General features: G+C 47.3%; 18 non-coding genes across 18 annotated transcripts; all 18 read left to right on the plus strand.

Annotated features, from left to right (window-relative positions):
• The first annotated feature begins 1,775 nt into the window (after positions 1–1,775).
• TRNAV-CAC (transfer RNA valine (anticodon CAC)) lies at positions 1,776–1,848 on the plus strand. Its single transcript has one exon. It is a non-coding gene; the product is annotated as a tRNA-Val (tRNA).
• Positions 1,849–3,163: 1,315 nt separating this feature from the next.
• Positions 3,164–3,235, plus strand: TRNAP-UGG (transfer RNA proline (anticodon UGG)). The gene has a single exon. It is a non-coding gene; the product is annotated as a tRNA-Pro (tRNA).
• A 420-nt stretch (positions 3,236–3,655) lies between these two features.
• On the plus strand, positions 3,656–3,728 carry TRNAV-CAC (transfer RNA valine (anticodon CAC)). Its single transcript has one exon. It is a non-coding gene; the product is annotated as a tRNA-Val (tRNA).
• Positions 3,729–5,043: 1,315 nt separating this feature from the next.
• Positions 5,044–5,115, plus strand: TRNAP-UGG (transfer RNA proline (anticodon UGG)). Its single transcript has one exon. It is a non-coding gene; the product is annotated as a tRNA-Pro (tRNA).
• A 420-nt stretch (positions 5,116–5,535) lies between these two features.
• Positions 5,536–5,608, plus strand: TRNAV-CAC (transfer RNA valine (anticodon CAC)). The gene has a single exon. It is a non-coding gene; the product is annotated as a tRNA-Val (tRNA).
• Positions 5,609–8,787: 3,179 nt separating this feature from the next.
• Positions 8,788–8,859, plus strand: TRNAP-UGG (transfer RNA proline (anticodon UGG)). The gene has a single exon. It is a non-coding gene; the product is annotated as a tRNA-Pro (tRNA).
• A 1,807-nt stretch (positions 8,860–10,666) lies between these two features.
• Positions 10,667–10,738, plus strand: TRNAP-UGG (transfer RNA proline (anticodon UGG)). Its single transcript has one exon. It is a non-coding gene; the product is annotated as a tRNA-Pro (tRNA).
• A 420-nt stretch (positions 10,739–11,158) lies between these two features.
• TRNAV-CAC (transfer RNA valine (anticodon CAC)) lies at positions 11,159–11,231 on the plus strand. Its single transcript has one exon. It is a non-coding gene; the product is annotated as a tRNA-Val (tRNA).
• Positions 11,232–13,015: 1,784 nt separating this feature from the next.
• TRNAV-CAC (transfer RNA valine (anticodon CAC)) lies at positions 13,016–13,088 on the plus strand. The gene has a single exon. It is a non-coding gene; the product is annotated as a tRNA-Val (tRNA).
• A 1,315-nt stretch (positions 13,089–14,403) lies between these two features.
• TRNAP-UGG (transfer RNA proline (anticodon UGG)) lies at positions 14,404–14,475 on the plus strand. The gene has a single exon. It is a non-coding gene; the product is annotated as a tRNA-Pro (tRNA).
• Positions 14,476–14,895: 420 nt separating this feature from the next.
• On the plus strand, positions 14,896–14,968 carry TRNAV-CAC (transfer RNA valine (anticodon CAC)). The gene has a single exon. It is a non-coding gene; the product is annotated as a tRNA-Val (tRNA).
• Positions 14,969–16,283: 1,315 nt separating this feature from the next.
• On the plus strand, positions 16,284–16,355 carry TRNAP-UGG (transfer RNA proline (anticodon UGG)). The gene has a single exon. It is a non-coding gene; the product is annotated as a tRNA-Pro (tRNA).
• A 420-nt stretch (positions 16,356–16,775) lies between these two features.
• On the plus strand, positions 16,776–16,848 carry TRNAV-CAC (transfer RNA valine (anticodon CAC)). Its single transcript has one exon. It is a non-coding gene; the product is annotated as a tRNA-Val (tRNA).
• A 1,319-nt stretch (positions 16,849–18,167) lies between these two features.
• TRNAP-UGG (transfer RNA proline (anticodon UGG)) lies at positions 18,168–18,239 on the plus strand. The gene has a single exon. It is a non-coding gene; the product is annotated as a tRNA-Pro (tRNA).
• Positions 18,240–18,659: 420 nt separating this feature from the next.
• On the plus strand, positions 18,660–18,732 carry TRNAV-CAC (transfer RNA valine (anticodon CAC)). The gene has a single exon. It is a non-coding gene; the product is annotated as a tRNA-Val (tRNA).
• Positions 18,733–20,047: 1,315 nt separating this feature from the next.
• On the plus strand, positions 20,048–20,119 carry TRNAP-UGG (transfer RNA proline (anticodon UGG)). The gene has a single exon. It is a non-coding gene; the product is annotated as a tRNA-Pro (tRNA).
• A 3,688-nt stretch (positions 20,120–23,807) lies between these two features.
• TRNAP-UGG (transfer RNA proline (anticodon UGG)) lies at positions 23,808–23,879 on the plus strand. Its single transcript has one exon. It is a non-coding gene; the product is annotated as a tRNA-Pro (tRNA).
• A 420-nt stretch (positions 23,880–24,299) lies between these two features.
• On the plus strand, positions 24,300–24,372 carry TRNAV-CAC (transfer RNA valine (anticodon CAC)). The gene has a single exon. It is a non-coding gene; the product is annotated as a tRNA-Val (tRNA).
• The last annotated feature ends 775 nt before the right edge of the window (positions 24,373–25,147 follow it).

The raw sequence follows: 25,147 nt of genomic DNA on the forward strand, positions 1-25,147 counted from the left end.
GGCATTTTACACAAAATAGTTTTTTTCCCCTTTTGTCACACACAAATGTAAAGTATGAACTTATTTGCGTTCCCATGGAAATAGCATATGCTCTCAAGAGCTTGAGAAATACACTGGGAAGGCAAGCATCCTCACATGTATTCTGTATATGGGGCCAATAAAAAAATGCACGCGCTTGCATTTTGTGTATGTAATGTTGCAGAGCACAGAGAGGATTTATTTTCCCTACTGCTGGGTATTTGGGTCTCTGGGATCACAGTTGGGTCCGCTCCGTCCTCTGAAATGGTCCATATTAGTTACATAGGTTAGTGTACCAAAGAAATAATACATTTTCATATACAGCTTCTTCATTTCTGTGTTCTGAGGGATTACCAGTTGTAAGAAATGCACTTGCCGGTACAGTGATTCCCTGGCTTTCTCTGGCCCGAGAAAGCTTTTCCTCTGAAGTGGGAACAGAAGTTGGACTGCTTCTGCTGAACTTCCTGAAAGCAGAGCTGGCGGGAGGAGGGACTTTTTGAGTGCTGGGAAAATTTGAGCTGGAAATTTGCATCGGCTGGACAGAGATTGCTTGGAGCAGCCAAAATATAATAACGGCCATGGCGCTCAAGTAAAGCAGAAAGCTTTTAGTATACACCTTTTGCACTCTTGTCAACGAAGCTGGGCTCTGTGAATGCTCACCCTACGCAAGAAAAGAGAACAGACTTTGCTGGTGACCTAAATATATCTCGCCTGATCGAGCACGATCGAGCTCTGAGTGAGCAGCTGTGCAATGGTCATCTTTACCAAAGGGGAGATGCTGCTTTTTCCAGTGTCACGCCCATGCTCTCAGGGCTGGAGGGAGGAGGGCTGCTTTTTGTTTTTACAGGCAAAAGGAAAGGCCCAGCCCTCAGAGCTTCTGCCAATGCAGATCCCAGCAGGTGCAAAATAAAGGCTCTCCCCCACCTTGCCAGCTGCAGATTGATCAGAAGACTGCTAGTCTAGTGTGTTGGGCCACTTTCTCTCTTCTGTGTATCGTCCCCTCTTATTACATAAACAGCATAAGAGGAATAAAGGAAGGAAGGAAGGAAGGAAGGAACAGTGTATCGCAAGCACCTTCCACCCTGATGTCAATGGGCCACCAACCTTCGGGATGAGGAGGAGACCTGTGAAGACAGTCAGAGCGTGCCGACTGGGGCATTCATTTGGCTCATACACCGACAAGGCTTTCAGCGGCAGGAACAAACTTCAGGAATAGGCATTCTTGGCCTCGAATCCTAAGGGGGGTGCAAACGCTGAGGACAATTCCGTCAAATGCTCAAAGGACTGTGGCTCGTTGGTCTAGGGGTATGATTCTCGCTTTGGGTGCGAGAGGTCCCAATCAAGGTGGTTAACTTGAGCTCCTATTTTTTGTTTTTTCAATGTTATTTTCATTGGACAGACTGTCTGGTTTTCTCGGTAAGCAGTAGTCGATGAACAATTCACTTCCTGAACCTCTTTGCGTGCCATGTCCTTGCGACAAGCACTTTGTGTTCTCTGTTAGCTCTCAGTAACATTCCTTGATTTGCTTGTGAGTTTTGGCCGTCCGATCTCAAAGTGGAAATATGTCCTTCCCTCTGTACGCTGCATAGGCCCTCAGCTGGCATACTTGTATATGTGCGCATGCTTGATAGGACGTATGTTTTAGGCTGGATTGTGTGAGCTTCAGGCGCAAGGCATTTGATTAGTCTTTAAGCAGGTCCACTTGCACTGCCCTTTGCACCTGTTCTCCCAGTCCCTACAAAGGTGAGTAAGCAGCTGTTTCTGTAGTGTAGTGGTTATCACGTTCGCCTCACACGCGAAAGGTCCCCGGTTCGAGACCGGGCAGAAACACTCTCTGCTGGCATTTTACACAAAATAGTTTTTTTCCCCTTTTGTCACACACAAATGTAAAGTATGAACTTATTTGCGTTCCCATGGAAATAGCATATGCTCTCAAGAGCTTGAGAAATACACTGGGAAGGCAAGCATCCTCACATGTATTCTGTATATGGGGCCAATAAAAAAATGCACGCGCTTGCATTTTGTGTATGTAATGTTGCAGAGCACAGAGAGGATTTATTTTCCCTACTGCTGGGTATTTGAGTCTCTGGGATCACAGTTGGGTCCGCTCCGTCCTCTGAAATGGTCCATATTAGTTACATAGGTTAGTGTACCAAAGAAATAATACATTTTCATATACAGCTTCTTCATTTCTGTGTTCTGAGGGATTACCAGTTGTAAGAAATGCACTTGCCGGTACAGTGATTCCCTGGCTTTCTCTGGCCCGAGAAAGCTTTTCCTCTGAAGTGGGAACAGAAGTTGGACTGCTTCTGCTGAACTTCCTGAAAGCAGAGCTGGCGGGAGGAGGGACTTTTTGAGTGCTGGGAAAATTTGAGCTGGAAATTTGCATCGGCTGGACAGAGATTGCTTGGAGCAGCCAAAATATAATAACGGCCATGGCGCTCAAGTAAAGCAGAAAGCTTTTAGTATACACCTTTTGCACTCTTGTCAACGAAGCTGGGTTCTGTGAATGCTCACCCTACGCAAGAAAAGAGAACAGACTTTGCTGGTGACCTAAATATATCTCGCCTGATCGAGCACGATCGAGCTCTGAGTGAGCAGCTGTGCAATGGTCATCTTTACCAAAGGGGAGATGCTGCTTTTTCCAGTGTCACGCCCATGCTCTCAGGGCTGGAGGGAGGAGGGCTGCTTTTTGTTTTTACAGGCAAAAGGAAAGGCCCAGCCCTCAGAGCTTCTGCCAATGCAGATCCCAGCAGGTGCAAAATAAAGGCTCTCCCCCACCTTGCCAGCTGCAGATTGATCAGAAGACTGCTAGTCTAGTGTGTTGGGCCACTTTCTCTCTTCTGTGTATCGTCCCCTCTTATTACATAAACAGCATAAGAGGAATAAAGGAAGGAAGGAAGGAAGGAAGGAACAGTGTATCGCAAGCACCTTCCACCCTGATGTCAATGGGCCACCAACCTTCGGGATGAGGAGGAGACCTGTGAAGACAGTCAGAGCGTGCCGACTGGGGCATTCATTTGGCTCATACACCGACAAGGCTTTCAGCGGCAGGAACAAACTTCAGGAATAGGCATTCTTGGCCTCGAATCCTAAGGGGGGTGCAAACGCTGAGGACAATTCCGTCAAATGCTCAAAGGACTGTGGCTCGTTGGTCTAGGGGTATGATTCTCGCTTTGGGTGCGAGAGGTCCCGGGTTCAAATCCCGGACGAGCCCAATCAAGGTGGTTAACTTGCGCTCCTTTTTTTTGTTTTTTCAATGTTATTTTCATTGGACAGACTCTCTGGTTTTCTCGGTAAGCAGTAGTCGATGAACAATTCACTTCCTGAACCTCTTTGCGTGCCATGTCCTTGCGACAAGCACTTTGTGTTCTCTGTTAGCTCTCAGTAACATTCCTTGATTTGCTTGTGAGTTTTGGCCGTCCGATCTCAAAGTGGAAATATGTCCTTCCCTCTGTACGCTGCATAGGCCCTCAGCTGGCATACTTGTATATGTGCGCATGCTTGATAGGACGTATGTTTTAGGCTGGATTGTGTGAGCTTCAGGCGCAAGGCATTTGATTAGTCTTTAAGCAGGTCCACTTGCACTGCCCTTTGCACCTGTTCTCCCAGTCCCTACAAAGGTGAGCAAGCAGCTGTTTCTGTAGTGTAGTGGTTATCACGTTCGCCTCACACGCGAAAGGTCCCCGGTTCGAGACCGGGCAGAAACACTCTCTGCTGGCATTTTACACAAAATAGTTTTTTTCCCCTTTTGTCACACACAAATGTAAAGTATGAACTTATTTGCGTTCCCATGGAAATAGCATATGCTCTCAAGAGCTTGAGAAATACACTGGGAAGGCAAGCATCCTCACATGTATTCTGTATATGGGGCCAATAAAAAAATGCACGCGCTTGCATTTTGTGTATGTAATGTTGCAGAGCACAGAGAGGATTTATTTTCCCTACTGCTGGGTATTTGGGTCTCTGGGATCACAGTTGGGTCCGCTCCGTCCTCTGAAATGGTCCATATTAGTTACATAGGTTAGTGTACCAAAGAAATAATACATTTTCATATACAGCTTCTTCATTTCTGTGTTCTGAGGGATTACCAGTTGTAAGAAATGCACTTGCCGGTACAGTGATTCCCTGGCTTTCTCTGGCCCGAGAAAGCTTTTCCTCTGAAGTGGGAACAGAAGTTGGACTGCTTCTGCTGAACTTCCTGAAAGCAGAGCTGGCGGGAGGAGGGACTTTTTGAGTGCTGGGAAAATTTGAGCTGGAAATTTGCATCGGCTGGACAGAGATTGCTTGGAGCAGCCAAAATATAATAACGGCCATGGCGCTCAAGTAAAGCAGAAAGCTTTTAGTATACACCTTTTGCACTCTTGTCAATGAAGCTGGGCTCTGTGAATGCTCACCCTACGCAAGAAAAGAGAACAGACTTTGCTGGTGACCTAAATATATCTCGCCTGATCGAGCACGATCGAGCTCTGAGTGAGCAGCTGTGCAATGGTCATCTTTACCAAAGGGGAGATGCTGCTTTTTCCAGTGTCACGCCCATGCTCTCAGGGCTGGAGGGAGGAGGGCTGCTTTTTGTTTTTACAGGCAAAAGGAAAGGCCCAGCCCTCAGAGCTTCTGCCAATGCAGATCCCAGCAGGTGCAAAATAAAGGCTCTCCCCCACCTTGCCAGCTGCAGATTGATCAGAAGACTGCTAGTCTAGTGTGTTGGGCCACTTTCTCTCTTCTGTGTATCGTCCCCTCTTATTACATAAACAGCATAAGAGGAATAAAGGAAGGAAGGAAGGAAGGAAGGAACAGTGTATCGCAAGCACCTTCCACCCTGATGTCAATGGGCCACCAACCTTCGGGATGAGGAGGAGACCTGTGAAGACAGTCAGAGCGTGCCGACTGGGGCATTCATTTGGCTCATACACCGACAAGGCTTTCAGCGGCAGGAACAAACTTCAGGAATAGGCATTCTTGGCCTCGAATCCTAAGGGGGGTGCAAACGCTGAGGACAATTCCGTCAAATGCTCAAAATACTGTGGCTCGTTGGTCTAGGGGTATGATTCTCGCTTTGGGTGCGAGAGGTCCCGGGTTCAAATCCCGGACGAGCCCAATCAAGGTGGTTAACTTGAGCTCCTTTTTTTTGTTTTTTCAATGTTATTTTCATTGGACAGACTCTCTGGTTTTCTCGGTAAGCAGTAGTCGATGAACAATTCACTTCCTGAACCTCTTTGCGTGCCATGTCCTTGCGACAAGCACTTTGTGTTCTCTGTTAGCTCTCAGTAACATTCCTTGATTTGCTTGTGAGTTTTGGCCGTCCGATCTCAAAGTGGAAATATGTCCTTCCCTCTGTACGCTGCATAGGCCCTCAGCTGGCATACTTGTATATGTGCGCATGCTTGATAGGACGTATGTTTTAGGCTGGATTGTGTGAGCTTCAGGCGCAAGGCATTTGATTAGTCTTTAAGCAGGTCCACTTGCACTGCCCTTTGCACCTGTTCTCCCAGTCCCTACAAAGGTGAGCAAGCAGCTGTTTCTGTAGTGTAGTGGTTATCACGTTCGCCTCACACACGAAAGGTCCCCGGTTCGAGACCGGGCAGAAACACTCTCTGCTGGCATTTTACACAAAATAGTTTTTTTCCCCTTTTGTCACACACAAATGTAAAGTATGAACTTATTTGCGTTCCCATGGAAATAGCATATGCTCTCAAGAGCTTGAGAAATACACTGGGAAGGCAAGCATCCTCACATGTATTCTGTATATGGGGCCAATAATAAAATGCACGCGCTTGCATTTTGTGTATGTAATGTTGCAGAGCACAGGGAGGATTTATTTTCCCTACTGCTGGGTATTTGGGTCTCTGGGATCACAGTTGGGTCCGCTCCGTCCTCTGAAATGGTCCATATTAGTTACATAGGTTAGTGTACCAAAGAAATAATACATTTTCATATACAGCTTCTTCATTTCTGTGTTCTGAGGGATTACCAGTTGTAAGAAATGCACTTGCCGGTACAGTGATTCCCTGGCTTTCTCTGGCCCGAGAAAGCTTTTCCTCTGAAGTGGGAACAGAAGTTGGACTGCTTCTGCTGAACTTCCTGAAAGCAGAGCTGGCGGGAGGAGGGACTTTTTGAGTGCTGGGAAAATTTGAGCTGGAAATTTGCATCGGCTGGACAGAGATTGCTTGGAGCAGCCAAAATATAATAACGGCCATGGCGCTCAAGTAAAGCAGAAAGCTTTTAGTATACACCTTTTGCACTCTTGTCAACGAAGCTGGGCTCTGTGAATGCTCACCCTACGCAAGAAAAGAGAACAGACTTTGCTGGTGACCTAAATATATCTCGCCTGATCGAGCACGATCGAGCTCTGAGTGAGCAGCTGTGCAATCGTCATCTTTACCAAAGGGGAGATGCTGCTTTTTCCAGTGTCACGCCCATGCTCTCAGGGCTGGAGGGAGGAGGGCTGCTTTTTGTTTTTACAGGCAAAAGGAAAGGCCCAGCCCTCAGAGCTTCTGCCAATGCAGATCCCAGCAGGTGCAAAATAAAGGCTCTCCCCCACCTTGCCAGCTGCAGATTGATCAGAAGACTGCTAGTCTAGTGTGTTGGGCCACTTTCTCTCTTCTGTGTATCGTCCCCTCTTATTACATAAACAGCATAAGAGGAATAAAGGAAGGAAGGAAGGAAGGAAGGAACAGTGTATCGCAAGCACCTTCCACCCTGATGTCAATGGGCCACCAACCTTCGGGATGAGGAGGAGACCTGTGAAGACAGTCAGAGCGTGCCGACTGGGGCATTCATTTGGCTCATGCACCGACAAGGCTTTCAGCGGCAGGAACAAACTTCAGGAATAGGCATTCTTGGCCTCGAATCCTAAGGGGGGTGCAAACGCTGAGGACAATTCCGTCAAATGCTCAAAGGACCGTGGCTCGTTGGTCTAGGGGTATGATTCTCGCTTTGGGTGCGAGAGGTCCCCGAGCCCAATCAAGGTGGTTAACTTGAGCTCCTTTTTTTTGTTTTTTCAATGTTATTTTCATTGGACAGACTCTCTGGTTTTCTCGGTAAGCAGTAGTCGTTGAACAATTCACTTCCTGAACCTCTTTGCGTGCCATGTCCTTGCGACAAGCACTTTGTGTTCTCTGTTAGCTCTCAGTAACATTCCTTGATTTGCTTGTGAGTTTTGGCCGTCCGATCTCAAAGTGGAAATATGTCCTTCCCTCTGTACGCTGCATAGGCCCTCAGCTGGCATACTTGTATATGTGCGCATGCTTGATAGGACGTATGTTTTAGGCTGGATTGTGTGAGCTTCAGGCGCAAGGCATTTGATTAGTCTTTAAGCAGGTCCACTTGCACTGCCCTTTGCACCTGTTCTCCCAGTCCCTACAAAGGTGAGCAAGCAGCTGTTTCTATAGTGTAGTGGTTATCACGTTCGACTCACACGCGAAAGGTCCCCGGTTCGAGACCGGGCAGAAACACTCTCTGCTGGCATTTTACACAAAATAGTTTTTTTCCCCTTTTGTCACACACAAATGTAAAGTATGAACTTATTTGCGTTCCCATGGAAATAGCATATGCTCTCAAGAGCTTGAGAAATACACTGGGAAGGCAAGCATCCTCACATGTATTCTGTATATGGGGCCAATAAAAAAATGCACGCGCTTGCATTTTGTGTATGTAATGTTGCAGAGCACAGAGAGGATTTATTTTCCCTACTGCTGGGTATTTGGGTCTCTGGGATCACAGTTGGGTCCGCTCCGTCCTCTGAAATGGTCCATATTAGTTACATAGGTTAGTGTACCAAAGAAATAATACATTTTCATATACAGCTTATTCATTTCTGTGTTCTGAGGGATTACCAGTTGTAAGAAATGCACTTGCCGGTACAGTGATTCCCTGGCTTTCTCTGGCCCGAGAAAGCTTTTCCTCTGAAGTGGGAACAGAAGTTGGACTGCTTCTGCTGAACTTCCTGAAAGCAGAGCTGGCGGGAGGAGGGACTTTTTGAGTGCTGGGAAAATTTGAGCTGGAAATTTGCATCGGCTGGACAGAGATTGCTTGGAGCAGCCAAAATATAATAACGGCCATGGCGCTCAAGTAAAGCAGAAAGCTTTTAGTATACACCTTTTGCACTCTTGTCAACGAAGCTGGGCTCTGTGAATGCTCACCCTACGCAAGAAAAGAGAACAGACTTTGCTGGTGACCTAAATATATCTCGCCTGATCGAGCACGATCGAGCTCTGAGTGAGCAGCTGTGCAATGGTCATCTTTACCAAAGGGGAGATGCTGCTTTTTCCAGTGTCACACCCATGCTCTCAGGGCTGGAGGGAGGAGGGCTGCTTTTTGTTTTTACAGGCAAAAGGAAAGGCCCAGCCCTCAGAGCTTCTGCCAATGCAGATCCCAGCAGGTGCAAAATAAAGGCTCTCCCCCACCTTGCCAGCTGCAGATTGATCAGAAGACTGCTAGTCTAGTGTGTTGGGCCACTTTCTCTCTTCTGTGTATCGTCCCCTCTTATTACATAAACAGCATAAGAGGAATAAAGGAAGGAAGGAAGGAAGGAAGGAACAGTGTATCGCAAGCACCTTCCACCCTGATGTCAATGGGCCACCAACCTTCGGGATGAGGAGGAGACCTGTGAAGACAGTCAGAGCGTGCCGACTGGGGCATTCATTTGGCTCATACACCGACAAGGCTTTCAGCGGCAGGAACAAACTTCAGGAATAGGCATTCTTGGCCTCGAATCCTAAGGGGGGTGCAAACGCTGAGGACAATTCCGTCAAATGCTCAAAGGACCGTGGCTCGTTGGTCTAGGGGTATGATTCTCGCTTTGGGTGCGAGAGGTCCCGGGTTCAAATCCCGGACGAGCCCAATCAAGGTGGTTAACTTGAGCTCCTTTTTTTTGTTTTTTCAATGTTATTTTCATTGGACAGACTCTCTGGTTTTCTCGGTAAGCAGTAGTCGATGAACAATTCACTTCCTGAACCTCTTTGCGTGCCATGTCCTTGCGACAAGCACTTTTGTTCTCTGTTAGCTCTCAGTAACATTCCTTGATTTGCTTGTGAGTTTTGGCCGTCCGATCTCAAAGTGGAAATATGTCCTTCCCTCTGTACGCTGCATAGGCCCTCAGCTGGCATACTTGTATATGTGCGCATGCTTGATAGGACGTATGTTTTAGGCTGGATTGTGTGAGCTTCAGGCGCAAGGCATTTGATTAGTCTTTAAGCAGGTCCACTTGCACTGCCCTTTGCACCTGTTCTCCCAGTCCCTACAAAGGTGAGCAAGCAGCTGTTTCTATAGTGTAGTGGTTATCACGTTCGACTCACACGCGAAAGGTCCCCGGTTCGAGACCGGGCAGAAACACTCTCTGCTGGCATTTTACACAAAATAGTTTTTTTCCCCTTTTGTCACACACAAATGTAAAGTATGAACTTATTTGCGTTCCCATGGAAATAGCATATGCTCTCAAGAGCTTGAGAAATACACTGGGAAGGCAAGCATCCTCACATGTATTCTGTATATGGGGCCAATAAAAAAATGCACGCGCTTGCATTTTGTGTATGTAATGTTGCAGAGCACAGAGAGGATTTATTTTCCCTACTGCTGGGTATTTGGGTCTCTGGGATCACAGTTGGGTCCGCTCCGTCCTCTGAAATGGTCCATATTAGTTACATAGGTTAGTGTACCAAAGAAATAATACATTTTCATATACAGCTTATTCATTTCTGTGTTCTGAGGGATTACCAGTTGTAAGAAATGCACTTGCCGGTACAGTGATTCCCTGGCTTTCTCTGGCCCGAGAAAGCTTTTCCTCTGAAGTGGGAACAGAAGTTGGACTGCTTCTGCTGAACTTCCTGAAAGCAGAGCTGGCGGGAGGAGGGACTTTTTGAGTGCTGGGAAAATTTGAGCTGGAAATTTGCATCGGCTGGACAGAGATTGCTTGGAGCAGCCAAAATATAATAACGGCCATGGCGCTCAAGTAAAGCAGAAAGCTTTTAGTATACACCTTTTGCACTCTTGTCAACGAAGCTGGGCTCTGTGAATGCTCACCCTACGCAAGAAAAGAGAACAGACTTTGCTGGTGACCTAAATATATCTCGCCTGATCGAGCACGATCGAGCTCTGAGTGAGCAGCTGTGCAATGGTCATCTTTACCAAAGGGGAGATGCTGCTTTTTCCAGTGTCACACCCATGCTCTCAGGGCTGGAGGGAGGAGGGCTGCTTTTTGTTTTTACAGGCAAAAGGAAAGGCCCAGCCCTCAGAGCTTCTGCCAATGCAGATCCCAGCAGGTGCAAAATAAAGGCTCTCCCCCACCTTGCCAGCTGCAGATTGATCAGAAGACTGCTAGTCTAGTGTGTTGGGCCACTTTCTCTCTTCTGTGTATCGTCCCCTCTTATTACATAAACAGCATAAGAGGAATAAAGGAAGGAAGGAAGGAAGGAAGGAACAGTGTATCGCAAGCACCTTCCACCCTGATGTCAATGGGCCACCAACCTTCGGGATGAGGAGGAGACCTGTGAAGACAGTCAGAGCGTGCCGACTGGGGCATTCATTTGGCTCATACACCGACAAGGCTTTCAGCGGCAGGAACAAACTTCAGGAATAGGCATTCTTGGCCTCGAATCCTAAGGGGGGTGCAAACGCTGAGGACAATTCCGTCAAATGCTCAAAGGACCGTGGCTCGTTGGTCTAGGGGTATGATTCTCGCTTTGGGTGCGAGAGGTCCCGGGTTCAAATCCCGGACGAGCCCAATCAAGGTGGTTAACTTGAGCTCCTTTTTTTTGTTTTTTCAATGTTATTTTCATTGGACAGACTCTCTGGTTTTCTCGGTAAGCAGTAGTCGATGAACAATTCACTTCCTGAACCTCTTTGCGTGCCATGTCCTTGCGACAAGCACTTTTGTTCTCTGTTAGCTCTCAGTAACATTCCTTGATTTGCTTGTGAGTTTTGGCCGTCCGATCTCAAAGTGGAAATATGTCCTTCCCTCTGTACGCTGCATAGGCCCTCAGCTGGCATACTTGTATATGTGCGCATGCTTGATAGGACGTATGTTTTAGGCTGGATTGTGTGAGCTTCAGGCGCAAGGCATTTGATTAGTCTTTAAGCAGGTCCACTTGCACTGCCCTTTGCACCTGTTCTCCCAGTCCCTACAAAAGGTGAGCAAGCAGCTGTTTCTGTAGTGTAGTGGTTATCACGTTCGCCTCACATGCGAAAGGTCCCCGGTTCGAGACCGGGCAGAAACACTCTCTGCTGGCATTTTACACAAAATAGTTTTTTTCCCCTTTTGTCACACACAAATGTAAAGTATGAACTTATTTGCGTTCCCATGGAAATAGCATATGCTCTCAAGAGCTTGAGAAATACACTGGGAAGGCAAGCATCCTCACATGTATTCTGTATATGGGGCCAATAAAAAAATGCACGCGCTTGCATTTTGTGTATGTAATGTTGCAGAGCACAGAGAGGATTTATTTTCCCTACTGCTGGGTATTTGGGTCTCTGGGATCACAGTTGGGTCCGCTCCGTCCTCTGAAATGGTCCATATTAGTTACATAGGTTAGTGTACCAAAGAAATAATACATTTTCATATACAGCTTCTTCATTTCTGTGTTCTGAGGGATTACCAGTTGTAAGAAATGCACTTGCCGGTACAGTGATTCCCTGGCTTTCTCTGGCCCGAGAAAGCTTTTCCTCTGAAGTGGGAACAGAAGTTGGACTGCTTCTGCTGAACTTCCTGAAAGCAGAGCTGGCGGGAGGAGGGACTTTTTGAGTGCTGGGAAAATTTGAGCTGGAAATTTGCATCGGCTGGACAGAGATTGCTTGGAGCAGCCAAAATATAATAACGGCCATGGCGCTCAAGTAAAGCAGAAAGCTTTTAGTATACACCTTTTGCACTCTTGTCAACGAAGCTGGGCTCTGTGAATGCTCACCCTACGCAAGAAAAGAGAACAGACTTTGCTGGTGACCTAAATATATCTCGCCTGATCGAGCACGATCGAGCTCTGAGTGAGCAGCTGTGCAATGGTCATCTTTACCAAAGGGGAGATGCTGCTTTTTCCAGTGTCACGCCCATGCTCTCAGGGCTGGAGGGAGGAGGGCTGCTTTTTGTTTTTACAGGCAAAAGGAAAGGCCCAGCCCTCAGAGCTTCTGCCAATGCAGATCCCAGCAGGTGCAAAATAAAGGCTCTCCCCCACCTTGCCAGCTGCAGATTGATCAGAAGACTGCTAGTCTAGTGTGTTGGGCCACTTTCTCTCTTCTGTGTATCGTCCCCTCTTATTACATAAACAGCATAAGAGGAATAAAGGAAGGAAGGAAGGAAGGAAGGAACAGTGTATCGCAAGCACCTTCCACCCTGATGTCAATGGGCCACCAACCTTCGGGATGAGGAGGAGACCTGTGAAGACAGTCAGAGCGTGCCGACTGGGGCATTCATTTGGCTCATACACCGACAAGGCTTTCAGCGGCAGGAACAAACTTCAGGAATAGGCATTCTTGGCCTCGAATCCTAAGGGGGGTGCAAACGCTGAGGACAATTCCGTCAAATGCTCAAAGGACCGTGGCTCGTTGGTCTAGGGGTATGATTCTCGCTTTGGGTGCGAGAGGTCCCAATCAAGGTGGTTAACTTGAGCTCCTATTTTTTGTTTTTTCAATGTTATTTTCATTGGACAGACTCTCTGGTTTTCTCGGTAAGCAGTAGTCGATGAACAATTCACTTCCTGAACCTCTTTGCGTGCCATGTCCTTGCGACAAGCACTTTGTGTTCTCTGTTAGCTCTCAGTAACATTCCTTGATTTGCTTGTGAGTTTTGGCCGTCCGATCTCAAAGTGGAAATATGTCCTTCCCTCTGTACGCTGCATAGGCCCTCAGCTGGCATACTTGTATATGTGCGCATGCTTGATAGGACGTATGTTTTAGGCTGGATTGTGTGAGCTTCAGGCGCAAGGCATTTGATTAGTCTTTAAGCAGGTCCACTTGCACTGCCCTTTGCACCTGTTCTCCCAGTCCCTACAAAGGTGAGTAAGCAGCTGTTTCTGTAGTGTAGTGGTTATCACGTTCGCCTCACACGCGAAAGGTCCCCGGTTCGAGACCGGGCAGAAACACTCTCTGCTGGCATTTTACACAAAATAGTTTTTTTCCCCTTTTGTCACACACAAATGTAAAGTATGAACTTATTTGCGTTCCCATGGAAATAGCATATGCTCTCAAGAGCTTGAGAAATACACTGGGAAGGCAAGCATCCTCACATGTATTCTGTATATGGGGCCAATAAAAAAATGCACGCGCTTGCATTTTGTGTATGTAATGTTGCAGAGCACAGAGAGGATTTATTTTCCCTACTGCTGGGTATTTGGGTCTCTGGGATCACAGTTGGGTCCGCTCCGTCCTCTGAAATGGTCCATATTAGTTACATAGGTTAGTGTACCAAAGAAATAATACATTTTCATATACAGCTTCTTCATTTCTGTGTTCTGAGGGATTACCAGTTGTAAGAAATGCACTTGCCGGTACAGTGATTCCCTGGCTTTCTCTGGCCCGAGAAAGCTTTTCCTCTGAAGTGGGAACAGAAGTTGGACTGCTTCTGCTGAACTTCCTGAAAGCAGAGCTGGCGGGAGGAGGGACTTTTTGAGTGCTGGGAAAATTTGAGCTGGAAATTTGCATCGGCTGGACAGAGATTGCTTGGAGCAGCCAAAATATAATAACGGCCATGGCGCTCAAGTAAAGCAGAAAGCTTTTAGTATACACCTTTTGCACTCTTGTCAACGAAGCTGGGCTCTGTGAATGCTCACCCTACGCAAGAAAAGAGAACAGACTTTGCTGGTGACCTAAATATATCTCGCCTGATCGAGCACGATCGAGCTCTGAGTGAGCAGCTGTGCAATGGTCATCTTTACCAAAGGGGAGATGCTGCTTTTTCCAGTGTCACGCCCATGCTCTCAGGGCTGGAGGGAGGAGGGCTGCTTTTTGTTTTTACAGGCAAAAGGAAAGGCCCAGCCCTCAGAGCTTCTGCCAATGCAGATCCCAGCAGGTGCAAAATAAAGGCTCTCCCCCACCTTGCCAGCTGCAGGTTGATCAGAAGACTGCTAGTCTAGTGTGTTGGGCCACTTTCTCTCTTCTGTGTATCGTCCCCTCTTATTACATAAACAGCATAAGAGGAATAAAGGAAGGAAGGAAGGAAGGAAGGAACAGTGTATCGCAAGCACCTTCCACCCTGATGTCAATGGGCCACCAACCTTCGGGATGAGGAGGAGACCTGTGAAGACAGTCAGAGCGTGCCGACTGGGGCATTCATTTGGCTCATACACCGACAAGGCTTTCAGCGGCAGGAACAAACTTCAGGAATAGGCATTCTTGGCCTCGAATCCTAAGGGGGGTGCAAACGCTGAGGACAATTCCGTCAAATGCTCAAAGGACCGTGGCTCGTTGGTCTAGGGGTATGATTCTGGCTTTGGGTGCGAGAGGTCCCGGGTTCAAATCCCGGACGAGCCCAATCAAGGTGGTTAACTTGAGCTCCTTTTTTTTGTTTTTTCAATGTTATTTTCATTGGACAGACTCTCTGGTTTTCTCGGTAAGCAGTAGTCGATGAACAATTCACTTCCTGACCCTCTTTGCGTGCCATGTCCTTGCGACAAGCACTTTGTGTTCTCTGTTAGCTCTCAGTAACATTCCTTGATTTGCTTGTGAGTTTTGGCCGTCCGATCTCAAAGTGGAAATATGTCCTTCCCTCTGTACGCTGCATAGGCCCTCAGCTGGCATACTTGTATATGTGCGCATGCTTGATAGGACGTATGTTTTAGGCTGGATTGTGTGAGCTTCAGGCGCAAGGCATTTGATTAGTCTTTAAGCAGGTCCACTTGCACTGCCCTTTGCACCTGTTCTCCCAGTCCCTACAAAGGTGGGCAAGCAGCTGTTTCTGTAGTGTAGTGGTTATCACGTTCGCCTCACACGCGAAAGGTCCCCGGTTCGAGACCGGGCAGAAACACTCTCTGCTGGCATTTTACACAAAATAGTTTTTTTCCCCTTTTGTCACACACAAATGTAAAGTATGAACTTATTTGCGTTCCCATGGAAATAGCATATGCTCTCAAGAGCTTGAGAAATACACTGGGAAGGCAAGCATCCTCACATGTATTCTGTATATGGGGCCAATAAAAAAATGCACGCGCTTGCATTTTGTGTATGTAATGTTGCAGAGCACAGAGAGGATTTATTTTCCCTACTGCTTGGTATTTGGGTCTCTGGGATCACAGTTGGGTCCGCTCCGTCCTCTGAAATGGTCCATATTAGTTACATAGGTTAGTGTACCAAAGAAATAATACATTTTCATATACAGCTTCTTCATTTCTGTGTTCTGAGGGATTACCAGTTGTAAGAAATGCACTTGCCGGTACAGTGATTCCCTGGCTTTCTCTGGCCCGAGAAAGCTTTTCCTCTGAAGTGGGAACAGAAGTTGGACTGCTTCTGCTGAACTTCCTGAAAGCAGAGCTGGCGGGAGGAGGGACTTTTTGAGTGCTGGGAAAATTTGAGCTGGAAATTTGCATCGGCTGGACAGAGATTGCTTGGAGCAGCCAAAATATAATAACGGCCATGGCGCTCAAGTAAAGCAGAAAGCTTTTAGTATACACCTTTTGCACTCTTGTCAACGAAGCTGGGCTCTGTGAATGCTCACCCTACGCAAGAAAAGAGAACAGACTTTGCTGGTGACCTAAATATATCTCGCCTGATCGAGCACGATCGAGCTCTGAGTGAGCAGCTGTGCAATGGTCATCTTTACCAAAGGGGAGATGCTGCTTTTTCCAGTGTCACGCCCATGCTCTCAGGGCTGGAGGGAGGAGGGCTGCTTTTTGTTTTTACAGGCAAAAGGAAAGGCCCAGCCCTCAGAGCTTCTGCCAATGCAGATCCCAGCAGGTGCAAAATAAAGGCTCTCCCCCACCTTGCCAGCTGCAGATTGATCAGAAGACTGCTAGTCTAGTGTGTTGGGCCACTTTCTCTCTTCTGTGTATCGTCCCCTCTTATTACATAAACAGCATAAGAGGAATAAAGGAAGGAAGGAAGGAAGGAAGGAACAGTGTATCGCAAGCACCTTCCACCCTGATGTCAATGGGCCACCAACCTTCGGGATGAGGAGGAGACCTGTGAAGACAGTCAGAGCGTGCCGACTGGGGCATTCATTTGGCTCATACACCGACAAGGCTTTCAGCGGCAGGAACAAACTTCAGGAATAGGCATTCTTGGCCTCGAATCCTAAGGGGGGTGCAAACGCTGAGGACAATTCCGTCAAATGCTCAAAGGACCGTGGCTCGTTGGTCTAGGGGTATGATTCTGGCTTTGGGTGCGAGAGGTCCCGGGTTCAAATCCCGGACGAGCCCAATCAAGGTGGTTAACTTGAGCTCCTTTTTTTTGTTTTTTCAATGTTATTTTCATTGGACAGACTCTCTGGTTTTCTCGGTAAGCAGTAGTCGATGAACAATTCACTTCCTGAACCTCTTTGCGTGCCATGTCCTTGCGACAAGCACTTTGTGTTCTCTGTTAGCTCTCAGTAACATTCCTTGATTTGCTTGTGAGTTTTGGCCGTCCGATCTCAAAGTGGAAATATGTCCTTCCCTCTGTACGCTGCATAGGCCCTCAGCTGGCATACTTGTATATGTGCGCATGCTTGATAGGACGTATGTTTTAGGCTGGATTGTGTGAGCTTCAGGCGCAAGGCATTTGATTAGTCTTTAAGCAGGTCCACTTGCACTGCCCTTTGCACCTGTTCTCCCAGTCCCTACAAAGGTGAGCAAGCAGCTGTTTCTGTAGTGTAGTGGTTATCACGTTCGCCTCACACGCGAAAGGTCCCCGGTTCGAGACCGGGCAGAAACACTCTCTGCTGGCATTTTACACAAAATAGTTTTTTTCCCCTTTTGTCACACACAAATGTAAAGTATGAACTTATTTGCGTTCCCATGGAAATAGCATATGCTCTCAAGAGCTTGAGAAATACACTGGGAAGGCAAGCATCCTCACATGTATTCTGTATATGGGGCCAATAAAAAAATGCACGCGCTTGCATTTTGTGTATGTAATGTTGCAGAGCACAGAGAGGATTTATTTTCCCTACTGCTGGGTATTTGGGTCTCTGGGATCACAGTTGGGTCCGCTCCGTCCTCTGAAATGGTCCATATTAGTTACATAGGTTAGTGTACCAAAGAAATAATACATTTTCATATACAGCTTCTTCATTTCTGTGTTCTGAGGGATTACCAGTTGTAAGAAATGCACTTGCCGGTACAGTGATTCCCTGGCTTTCTCTGGCCCGAGAAAGCTTTTCCTCTGAAGTGGGAACAGAAGTTGGACTGCTTCTGCTGAACTTCCTGAAAGCAGAGCTGGCGGGAGGAGGGACTTTTTGAGTGCTGGGAAAATTTGAGCTGGAAATTTGCATCGGCTGGACAGAGATTGCTTGGAGCAGCCAAAATATAATAACGGCCATGGCGCTCAAGTAAAGCAGAAAGCTTTTAGTATACACCTTTTGCACTCTTGTCAACGAAGCTGGGCTCTGTGAATGCTCACCCTACGCAAGAAAAGAGAACAGACTTTGCTGGTGACCTAAATATATCTCGCCTGATCGAGCACGATCGAGCTCTGAGTGAGCAGCTGTGCAATGGTCATCTTTACCAAAGGGGAGATGCTGCTTTTTCCAGTGTCACGCCCATGCTCTCAGGGCTGGAGGGAGGAGGGCTGCTTTTTGTTTTTACAGGCAAAAGGAAAGGCCCAGCCCTCAGAGCTTCTGCCAATGCAGATCCCAGCAGGTGCAAAATAAAGGCTCTCCCCCACCTTGCCAGCTGCAGATTGATCAGAAGACTGCTAGTCTAGTGTGTTGGGCCACTTTCTCTCTTCTGTGTATCGTCCCCTCTTATTACATAAACAGCATAAGAGGAATAAAGGAAGGAAGGAAGGAAGGAAGGAAGGAACAGTGTATCGCAAGCACCTTCCACCCTGATGTCAATGGGCCACCAACCTTCGGGATGAGGAGGAGACCTGTGAAGACAGTCAGAGCGTGCCGACTGGGGCATTCATTTGGCTCATACACCGACAAGGCTTTCAGCGGCAGGAACAAACTTCAGGAATAGGCATTCTTGGCCTCGAATCCTAAGGGGGGTGCAAACGCTGAGGACAATTCCGTCAAATGCTCAAAGGACCGTGGCTCGTTGGTCTAGGGGTATGATTCTGGCTTTGGGTGCGAGAGGTCCCGGGTTCAAATCCCGGACGAGCCCAATCAAGGTGGTTAACTTGAGCTCCTTTTTTTTGTTTTTTCAATGTTATTTTCATTGGACAGACTCTCTGGTTTTCTCGGTAAGCAGTAGTCGATGAACAATTCACTTCCTGAACCTCTTTGCGTGCCATGTCCTTGCGACAAGCACTTTGTGTTCTCTGTTAGCTCTCAGCAACATTCCTTGATTTGCTTGTGAGTTTTGGCCGTCCGATCTCAAAGTGGAAATATGTCCTTCCCTCTGTACGCTGCATAGGCCCTCAGCTGGCATACTTGTATATGTGCGCATGCTTGATAGGACGTATGTTTTAGGCTGGATTGTGTGAGCTTCAGGCGCAAGGCATTTGATTAGTCTTTAAGCAGGTCCACTTGCACTGCCCTTTGCACCTGTTCTCCCAGTCCCTACAAAGGTGAGCAAGCAGCTGTTTCTGTAGTGTAGTGGTTATCACGTTCGCCTCACACGCGAAAGGTCCCCGGTTCGAGACCGGGCAGAAACACTCTCTGCTGGCATTTTACACAAAATAGTTTTTTTCCCCTTTTGTCACACACAAATGTAAAGTATGAACTTATTTGCGTTCCCATGGAAATAGCATATGCTCTCAAGAGCTTGAGAAATACACTGGGAAGGCAAGCATCCTCACATGTATTCTGTATATGGGGCCAATAAAAAAATGCACGCGCTTGCATTTTGTGTATGTAATGTTGCAGAGCACAGAGAGGATTTATTTTCCCTACTGCTGGGTATTTGGGTCTCTGGGATCACAGTTGGGTCCGCTCCGTCCTCTGAAATGGTCCATATTAGTTACATAGGTTAGTGTACCAAAGAAATAATACATTTTCATATACAGCTTCTTCATTTCTGTGTTCTGAGGGATTACCAGTTGTAAGAAATGCACTTGCCGGTACAGTGATTCCCTGGCTTTCTCTGGCCCGAGAAAGCTTTTCCTCTGAAGTGGGAACAGAAGTTGGACTGCTTCTGCTGAACTTCCTGAAAGCAGAGCTGGCGGGAGGAGGGACTTTTTGAGTGCTGGGAAAATTTGAGCTGGAAATTTGCATCGGCTGGACAGAGATTGCTTGGAGCAGCCAAAATATAATAACGGCCATGGCGCTCAAGTAAAGCAGAAAGCTTTTAGTATACACCTTTTGCACTCTTGTCAACGAAGCTGGGCTCTGTGAATGCTCACCCTACGCAAGAAAAGAGAACAGACTTTGCTGGTGACCTAAATATATCTCGCCTGATCGAGCACGATCGAGCTCTGAGTGAGCAGCTGTGCAATGGTCATCTTTACCAAAGGGGAGATGCTGCTTTTTCCAGTGTCACGCCCATGCTCTCAGGGCTGGAGGGAGGAGGGCTGCTTTTTGTTTTTACAGGCAAAAGGAAAGGCCCAGCCCTCAGAGCTTCTGCCAATGCAGATCCCAGCAGGTGCAAAATAAAGGCTCTCCCCCACCTTGCCAGCTGCAGATTGATCAGAAGACTGCTAGTCTAGTGTGTTGGGCCACTTTCTCTCTTCTGTGTATCGTCCCCTCTTATTACATAAACAGCATAAGAGGAATAAAGGAAGGAAGGAAGGAAGGAAGGAACAGTGTATCGCAAGCACCTTCCACCCTGATGTCAATGGGCCACCAACCTTCGGGATGAGGAGGAGACCTGTGAAGACAGTCAGAGCGTGCCGACTGGGGCATTCATTTGGCTCATACACCGACAAGGCTTTCAGCGGCAGGAACAAACTTCAGGAATAGGCATTCTTGGCCTCGAATCCTAAGGGGGGTGCAAACGCTGAGGACAATTCCGTCAAATGCTCAAAGGACCGTGGCTCGTTGGTCTAGGGGTATGATTCTCGCTTTGGGTGCGAGAGGTCCCGGGTTCAAATCCCGGACGAGCCCAATCAAGATGGTTAACTTGAGCTCCTTTTTTTTGTTTTTTCAATGTTATTTTCATTGGACAGACTCTCTGGTTTTCTCGGTAAGCAGTAGTCGATGAACAATTCACTTCCTGAACCTCTTTGCGTGCCATGTCCTTGCGACAAGCACTTTGTGTTCTCTGTTAGCTCTCAGTAACATTCCTTGATTTGCTTGTGAGTTTTGGCCGTCCGATCTCAAAGTGGAAATATGTCCTTCCCTCTGTACGCTGCATAGGCCCTCAGCTGGCATACTTGTATATGTGCGCATGCTTGATAGGACGTATGTTTTAGGCTGGATTGTGTGAGCTTCAGGCGCAAGGCATTTGATTAGTCTTTAAGCAGGTCCACTTGCACTGCCCTTTGCACCTGTTCTCCCAGTCCCTACAAAGGTGAGCAAGCAGCTGTTTCTGTAGTGTAGTGGTTATCAAGTTCGCCTCACACGCGAAAGGTCCCCGGTTCGAGACCGGGCAGAAACACTCTCTGCTGGCATTTTACACAAAATAGTTTTTTTCCCCTTTTGTCACACACAAATGTAAAGTATGAACTTATTTGCGTTCCCATGGAAATAGCATATGCTCTCAAGAGCTTGAGAAATACACTGGGAAGGCAAGCATCCTCACATGTATTCTGTATATGGGGCCAATAAAAAAATGCACGCGCTTGCATTTTGTGTATGTAATGTTGCAGAGCACAGAGAGGATTTATTTTCCCTACTGCTGGGTATTTGGGTCTCTGGGATCACAGTTGGGTCCGCTCCGTCCTCTGAAATGGTCCATATTAGTTACATAGGTTAGTGTACCAAAGAAATAATACATTTTCATATACAGCTTCTTCATTTCTGTGTTCTGAGGGATTACCAGTTGTAAGAAATGCACTTGCCGGTACAGTGATTCCCTGGCTTTCTCTGGCCCGAGAAAGCTTTTCCTCTGAAGTGGGAACAGAAGTTGGACTGCTTCTGCTGAACTTCCTGAAAGCAGAGCTGGCGGGAGGAGGGACTTTTTGAGTGCTGGGAAAATTTGAGCTGGAAATTTGCATCGGCTGGACAGAGATTGCTTGGAGCAGCCAAAATATAATAACGGCCATGGCGCTCAAGTAAAGCAGAAAGCTTTTAGTATACACCTTTTGCACTCTTGTCAACGAAGCTGGGCTCTGTGAATGCTCACCCTACGCAAGAAAAGAGAACAGACTTTGCTGGTGACCTAAATATATCTCGCCTGATCGAGCACGATCGAGCTCTGAGTGAGCAGCTGTGCAATGGTCATCTTTACCAAAGGGGAGATGCTGCTTTTTCCAGTGTCACGCCCATGCTCTCAGGGCTGGAGGGAGGAGGGCTGCTTTTTGTTTTTACAGGCAAAAGGAAAGGCCCAGCCCTCAGAGCTTCTGCCAATGCAGATCCCAGCAGGTGCAAAATAAAGGCTCTCCCCCACCTTGCCAGCTGCAGATTGATCAGAAGACTGCTAGTCTAGTGTGTTGGGCCACTTTCTCTCTTCTGTGTATCGTCCCCTCTTATTACATAAACAGCATAAGAGGAATAAAGGAAGGAAGGAAGGAAGGAACAGTGTATCGCAAGCACCTTCCACCCTGATGTCAATGGGCCACCAACCTTCGGGATGAGGAGGAGACCTGTGAAGACAGTCAGAGCGTGCCGACTGGGGCATTCATTTGGCTCATACACCGACAAGGCTTTCAGCGGCAGGAACAAACTTCAGGAATAGGCATTCTTGGCCTCGAATCCTAAGGGGGGTGCAAACGCTGAGGACAATTCCGTCAAATGCTCAAAGGACCGTGGCTCGTTGGTCTAGGGGTATGATTCTCGCTTTGGGTGCGAGAGGTCCCGGGTTCAAATCCCGGTCGAGCCCAATCAAGGTGGTTAACTTGAGCTCCTTTTTTTTGTTTTTTCAATGTTATTTTCATTGGACAGACTCTCTGGTTTTCTCGGTAAGCAGTAGTCGATGAACAATTCACTTCCTGAACCTCTTTGCGTGCCATGTCCTTGCGACAAGCACTTTGTGTTCTCTGTTGGCTCTCAGTAACATTCCTTGATTTGCTTGTGAGTTTTGGCCGTCCGATCTCAAAGTGGAAATATGTCCTTCCCTCTGTACGCTGCATAGGCCCTCAGCTGGCATACTTGTATATGTGCGCATGCTTGATAGGACGTATGTTTTAGGCTGGATTGTGTGAGCTTCAGGCGCAAGGCATTTGATTAGTCTTTAAGCAGGTCCACTTGCACTGCCCTTTGCACCTGTTCTCCCAGTCCCTACAAAGGTGAGCAAGCAGCTGTTTCTGTAGTGTAGTGGTTATCAAGTTCGCCTCACACGCGAAAGGTCCCCGGTTCGAGACCGGGCAGAAACACTCTCTGCTGGCATTTTACACAAAATAGTTTTTTTCCCCTTTTGTCACACACAAATGTAAAGTATGAACTTATTTGCGTTCCCATGGAAATAGCATATGCTCTCAAGAGCTTGAGAAATACACTGGGAAGGCAAGCATCCTCACATGTATTCTGTATATGGGGCCAATAAAAAAATGCACGCGCTTGCATTTTGTGTATGTAATGTTGCAGAGCACAGAGAGGATTTATTTTCCCTACTGCTGGGTATTTGGGTCTCTGGGATCACAGTTGGGTCCGCTCCGTCCTCTGAAATGGTCCATATTAGTTACATAGGTTAGTGTACCAAAGAAATAATACATTTTCATATACAGCTTCTTCATTTCTGTGTTCTGAGGGATTACCAGTTGTAAGAAATGCACTTGCCGGTACAGTGATTCCCTGGCTTTCTCTGGCCCGAGAAAGCTTTTCCTCTGAAGTGGGAACAGAAGTTGGACTGCTTCTGCTGAACTTCCTGAAAGCAGAGCTGGCGGGAGGAGGGACTTTTTGAGTGCTGGGAAAATTTGAGCTGGAAATTTGCATCGGCTGGACAGAGATTGCTTGGAGCAGCCAAAATATAATAACGGCCATGGCGCTCAAGTAAAGCAGAAAGCTTTTAGTATACACCTTTTGCACTCTTGTCAACAAAGCTGGGCTCTGTGAATGCTCACCCTACGCAAGAAAAGAGAACAGACTTTGCTGGTGACCTAAATATATCTCGCCTGATCGAGCACGATCGAGCTCTGAGTGAGCAGCTGTGCAATGGTCATCTTTACCAAAGGGGAGATGCTGCTTTTTCCAGTGTCACGCCCATGCTCTCAGGGCTGGAGGGAGGAGGGCTGCTTTTTGTTTTTACAGGCAAAAGGAAAGGCCCAGCCCTCAGAGCTTCTGCCAATGCAGATCCCAGCAGGTGCAAAATAAAGGCTCTCCCCCACCTTGCCAGCTGCAGATTGATCAGAAGACTGCTAGTCTAGTGTGTTGGGCCACTTTCTCTCTTCTGTGTATCGTCCCCTCTTATTACATAAACAGCATAAGAGGAATAAAGGAAGGAAGGAAGGAAGGAAGGAAGGAACAGTGTATCGCAAGCACCTTCCACCCTGATGTCAATGGGCCACCAACCTTCGGGATGAGGAGGAGACCTGTGAAGACAGTCAGAGCGTGCCGACTGGGGCATTCATTTGGGTCATACACCGACAAGGCTTTCAGCGGCAGGAACAAACTTCAGGAATAGGCATTCTTGGCCTCGAATCCTAAGGGGGGTGCAAACGCTGAGGACAATTCCGTCAAATGCTCAAAGGACCGTGGCTCGTTGGTCTAGGGGTATGATTCTCGCTTTGGGTGCGAGAGGTCCCGGGTTCAAATCCCGGACGAGCCCAATCAAGGTGGTTAACTTGAGCTCCTTTTTTTTGTTTTTTCAATGTTATTTTCATTGGACAGACTCTCTGGTTTTCTCGGTAAGCAGTAGTCGATGAACAATTCACTTCCTGAACCTCTTTGCGTGCCATGTCCTTGCGACAAGCACTTTGTGTTCTCTGTTAGCTCTCAGTAACATTCCTTGATTTGCTTGTGAGTTTTGGCCGTCCGATCTCAAAGTGGAAATATGTCCTTCCCTCTGTACGCTGCATAGGCCCTCAGCTGGCATACTTGTATATGTGCGCATGCTTGATAGGACGTATGTTTTAGGCTGTATTGTGTGAGCTTCAGGCGCAAGGCATTTGATTAGTCTTTAAGCAGGTCCACTTGCACTGCCCTTTGCACCTGTTCTCCCAGTCCCTACAAAGGTGAGCAAGCAGCTGTTTCTGTAGTGTAGTGGTTATCACGTTCGCCTCACACGCGAAAGGTCCCCGGTTCGAGACCGGGCAGAAACACTCTCTGCTGGCATTTTACACAAAATAGTTTTTTTCCCCTTTTGTCACACACAAATGTAAAGTATGAACTTATTTGCGTTCCCATGGAAATAGCATATGCTCTCAAGAGCTTGAGAAATACACTGGGAAGGCAAGCATCCTCACATGTATTCTGTATATGGGGCCAATAAAAAAATGCACGCGCTTGCATTTTGTGTATGTAATGTTGCAGAGCACAGAGAGGATTTATTTTCCCTACTGCTGGGTATTTGGGTCTCTGGGATCACAGTTGGGTCCGCTCCGTCCTCTGAAATGGTCCATATTAGTTACATAGGTTAGTGTACCAAAGAAATAATACATTTTCATATACAGCTTCTTCATTTCTGTGTTCTGAGGGATTACCAGTTGTAAGAAATGCACTTGCCGGTACAGTGATTCCCTGGCTTTCTCTGGCCCGAGAAAGCTTTTCCTCTGAAGTGGGAACAGAAGTTGGACTGCTTCTGCTGAACTTCCTGAAAGCAGAGCTGGCGGGAGGAGGGACTTTTTGAGTGCTGGGAAAATTTGAGCTGGAAATTTGCATCGGCTGGACAGAGATTGCTTGGAGCAGCCAAAATATAATAACGGCCATGGCGCTCAAGTAAAGCAGAAAGCTTTTAGTATACACCTTTTGCACTCTTGTCAACGAAGCTGGGCTCTGTGAATGCTCACCCTACGCAAGAAAAGAGAACAGACTTTGCTGGTGACCTAAATATATCTCGCCTGATCGAGCACGATCGAGCTCTGAGTGAGCAGCTGT

This window comes from Ambystoma mexicanum, chromosome 2q (assembly GCF_040938575.1).
Source record: "Ambystoma mexicanum isolate Mex_15411 chromosome 2q, UKY_AmexF1_1, whole genome shotgun sequence".
In the NCBI taxonomy this organism is placed as follows: domain Eukaryota; kingdom Metazoa; phylum Chordata; class Amphibia; order Caudata; family Ambystomatidae; genus Ambystoma; species Ambystoma mexicanum.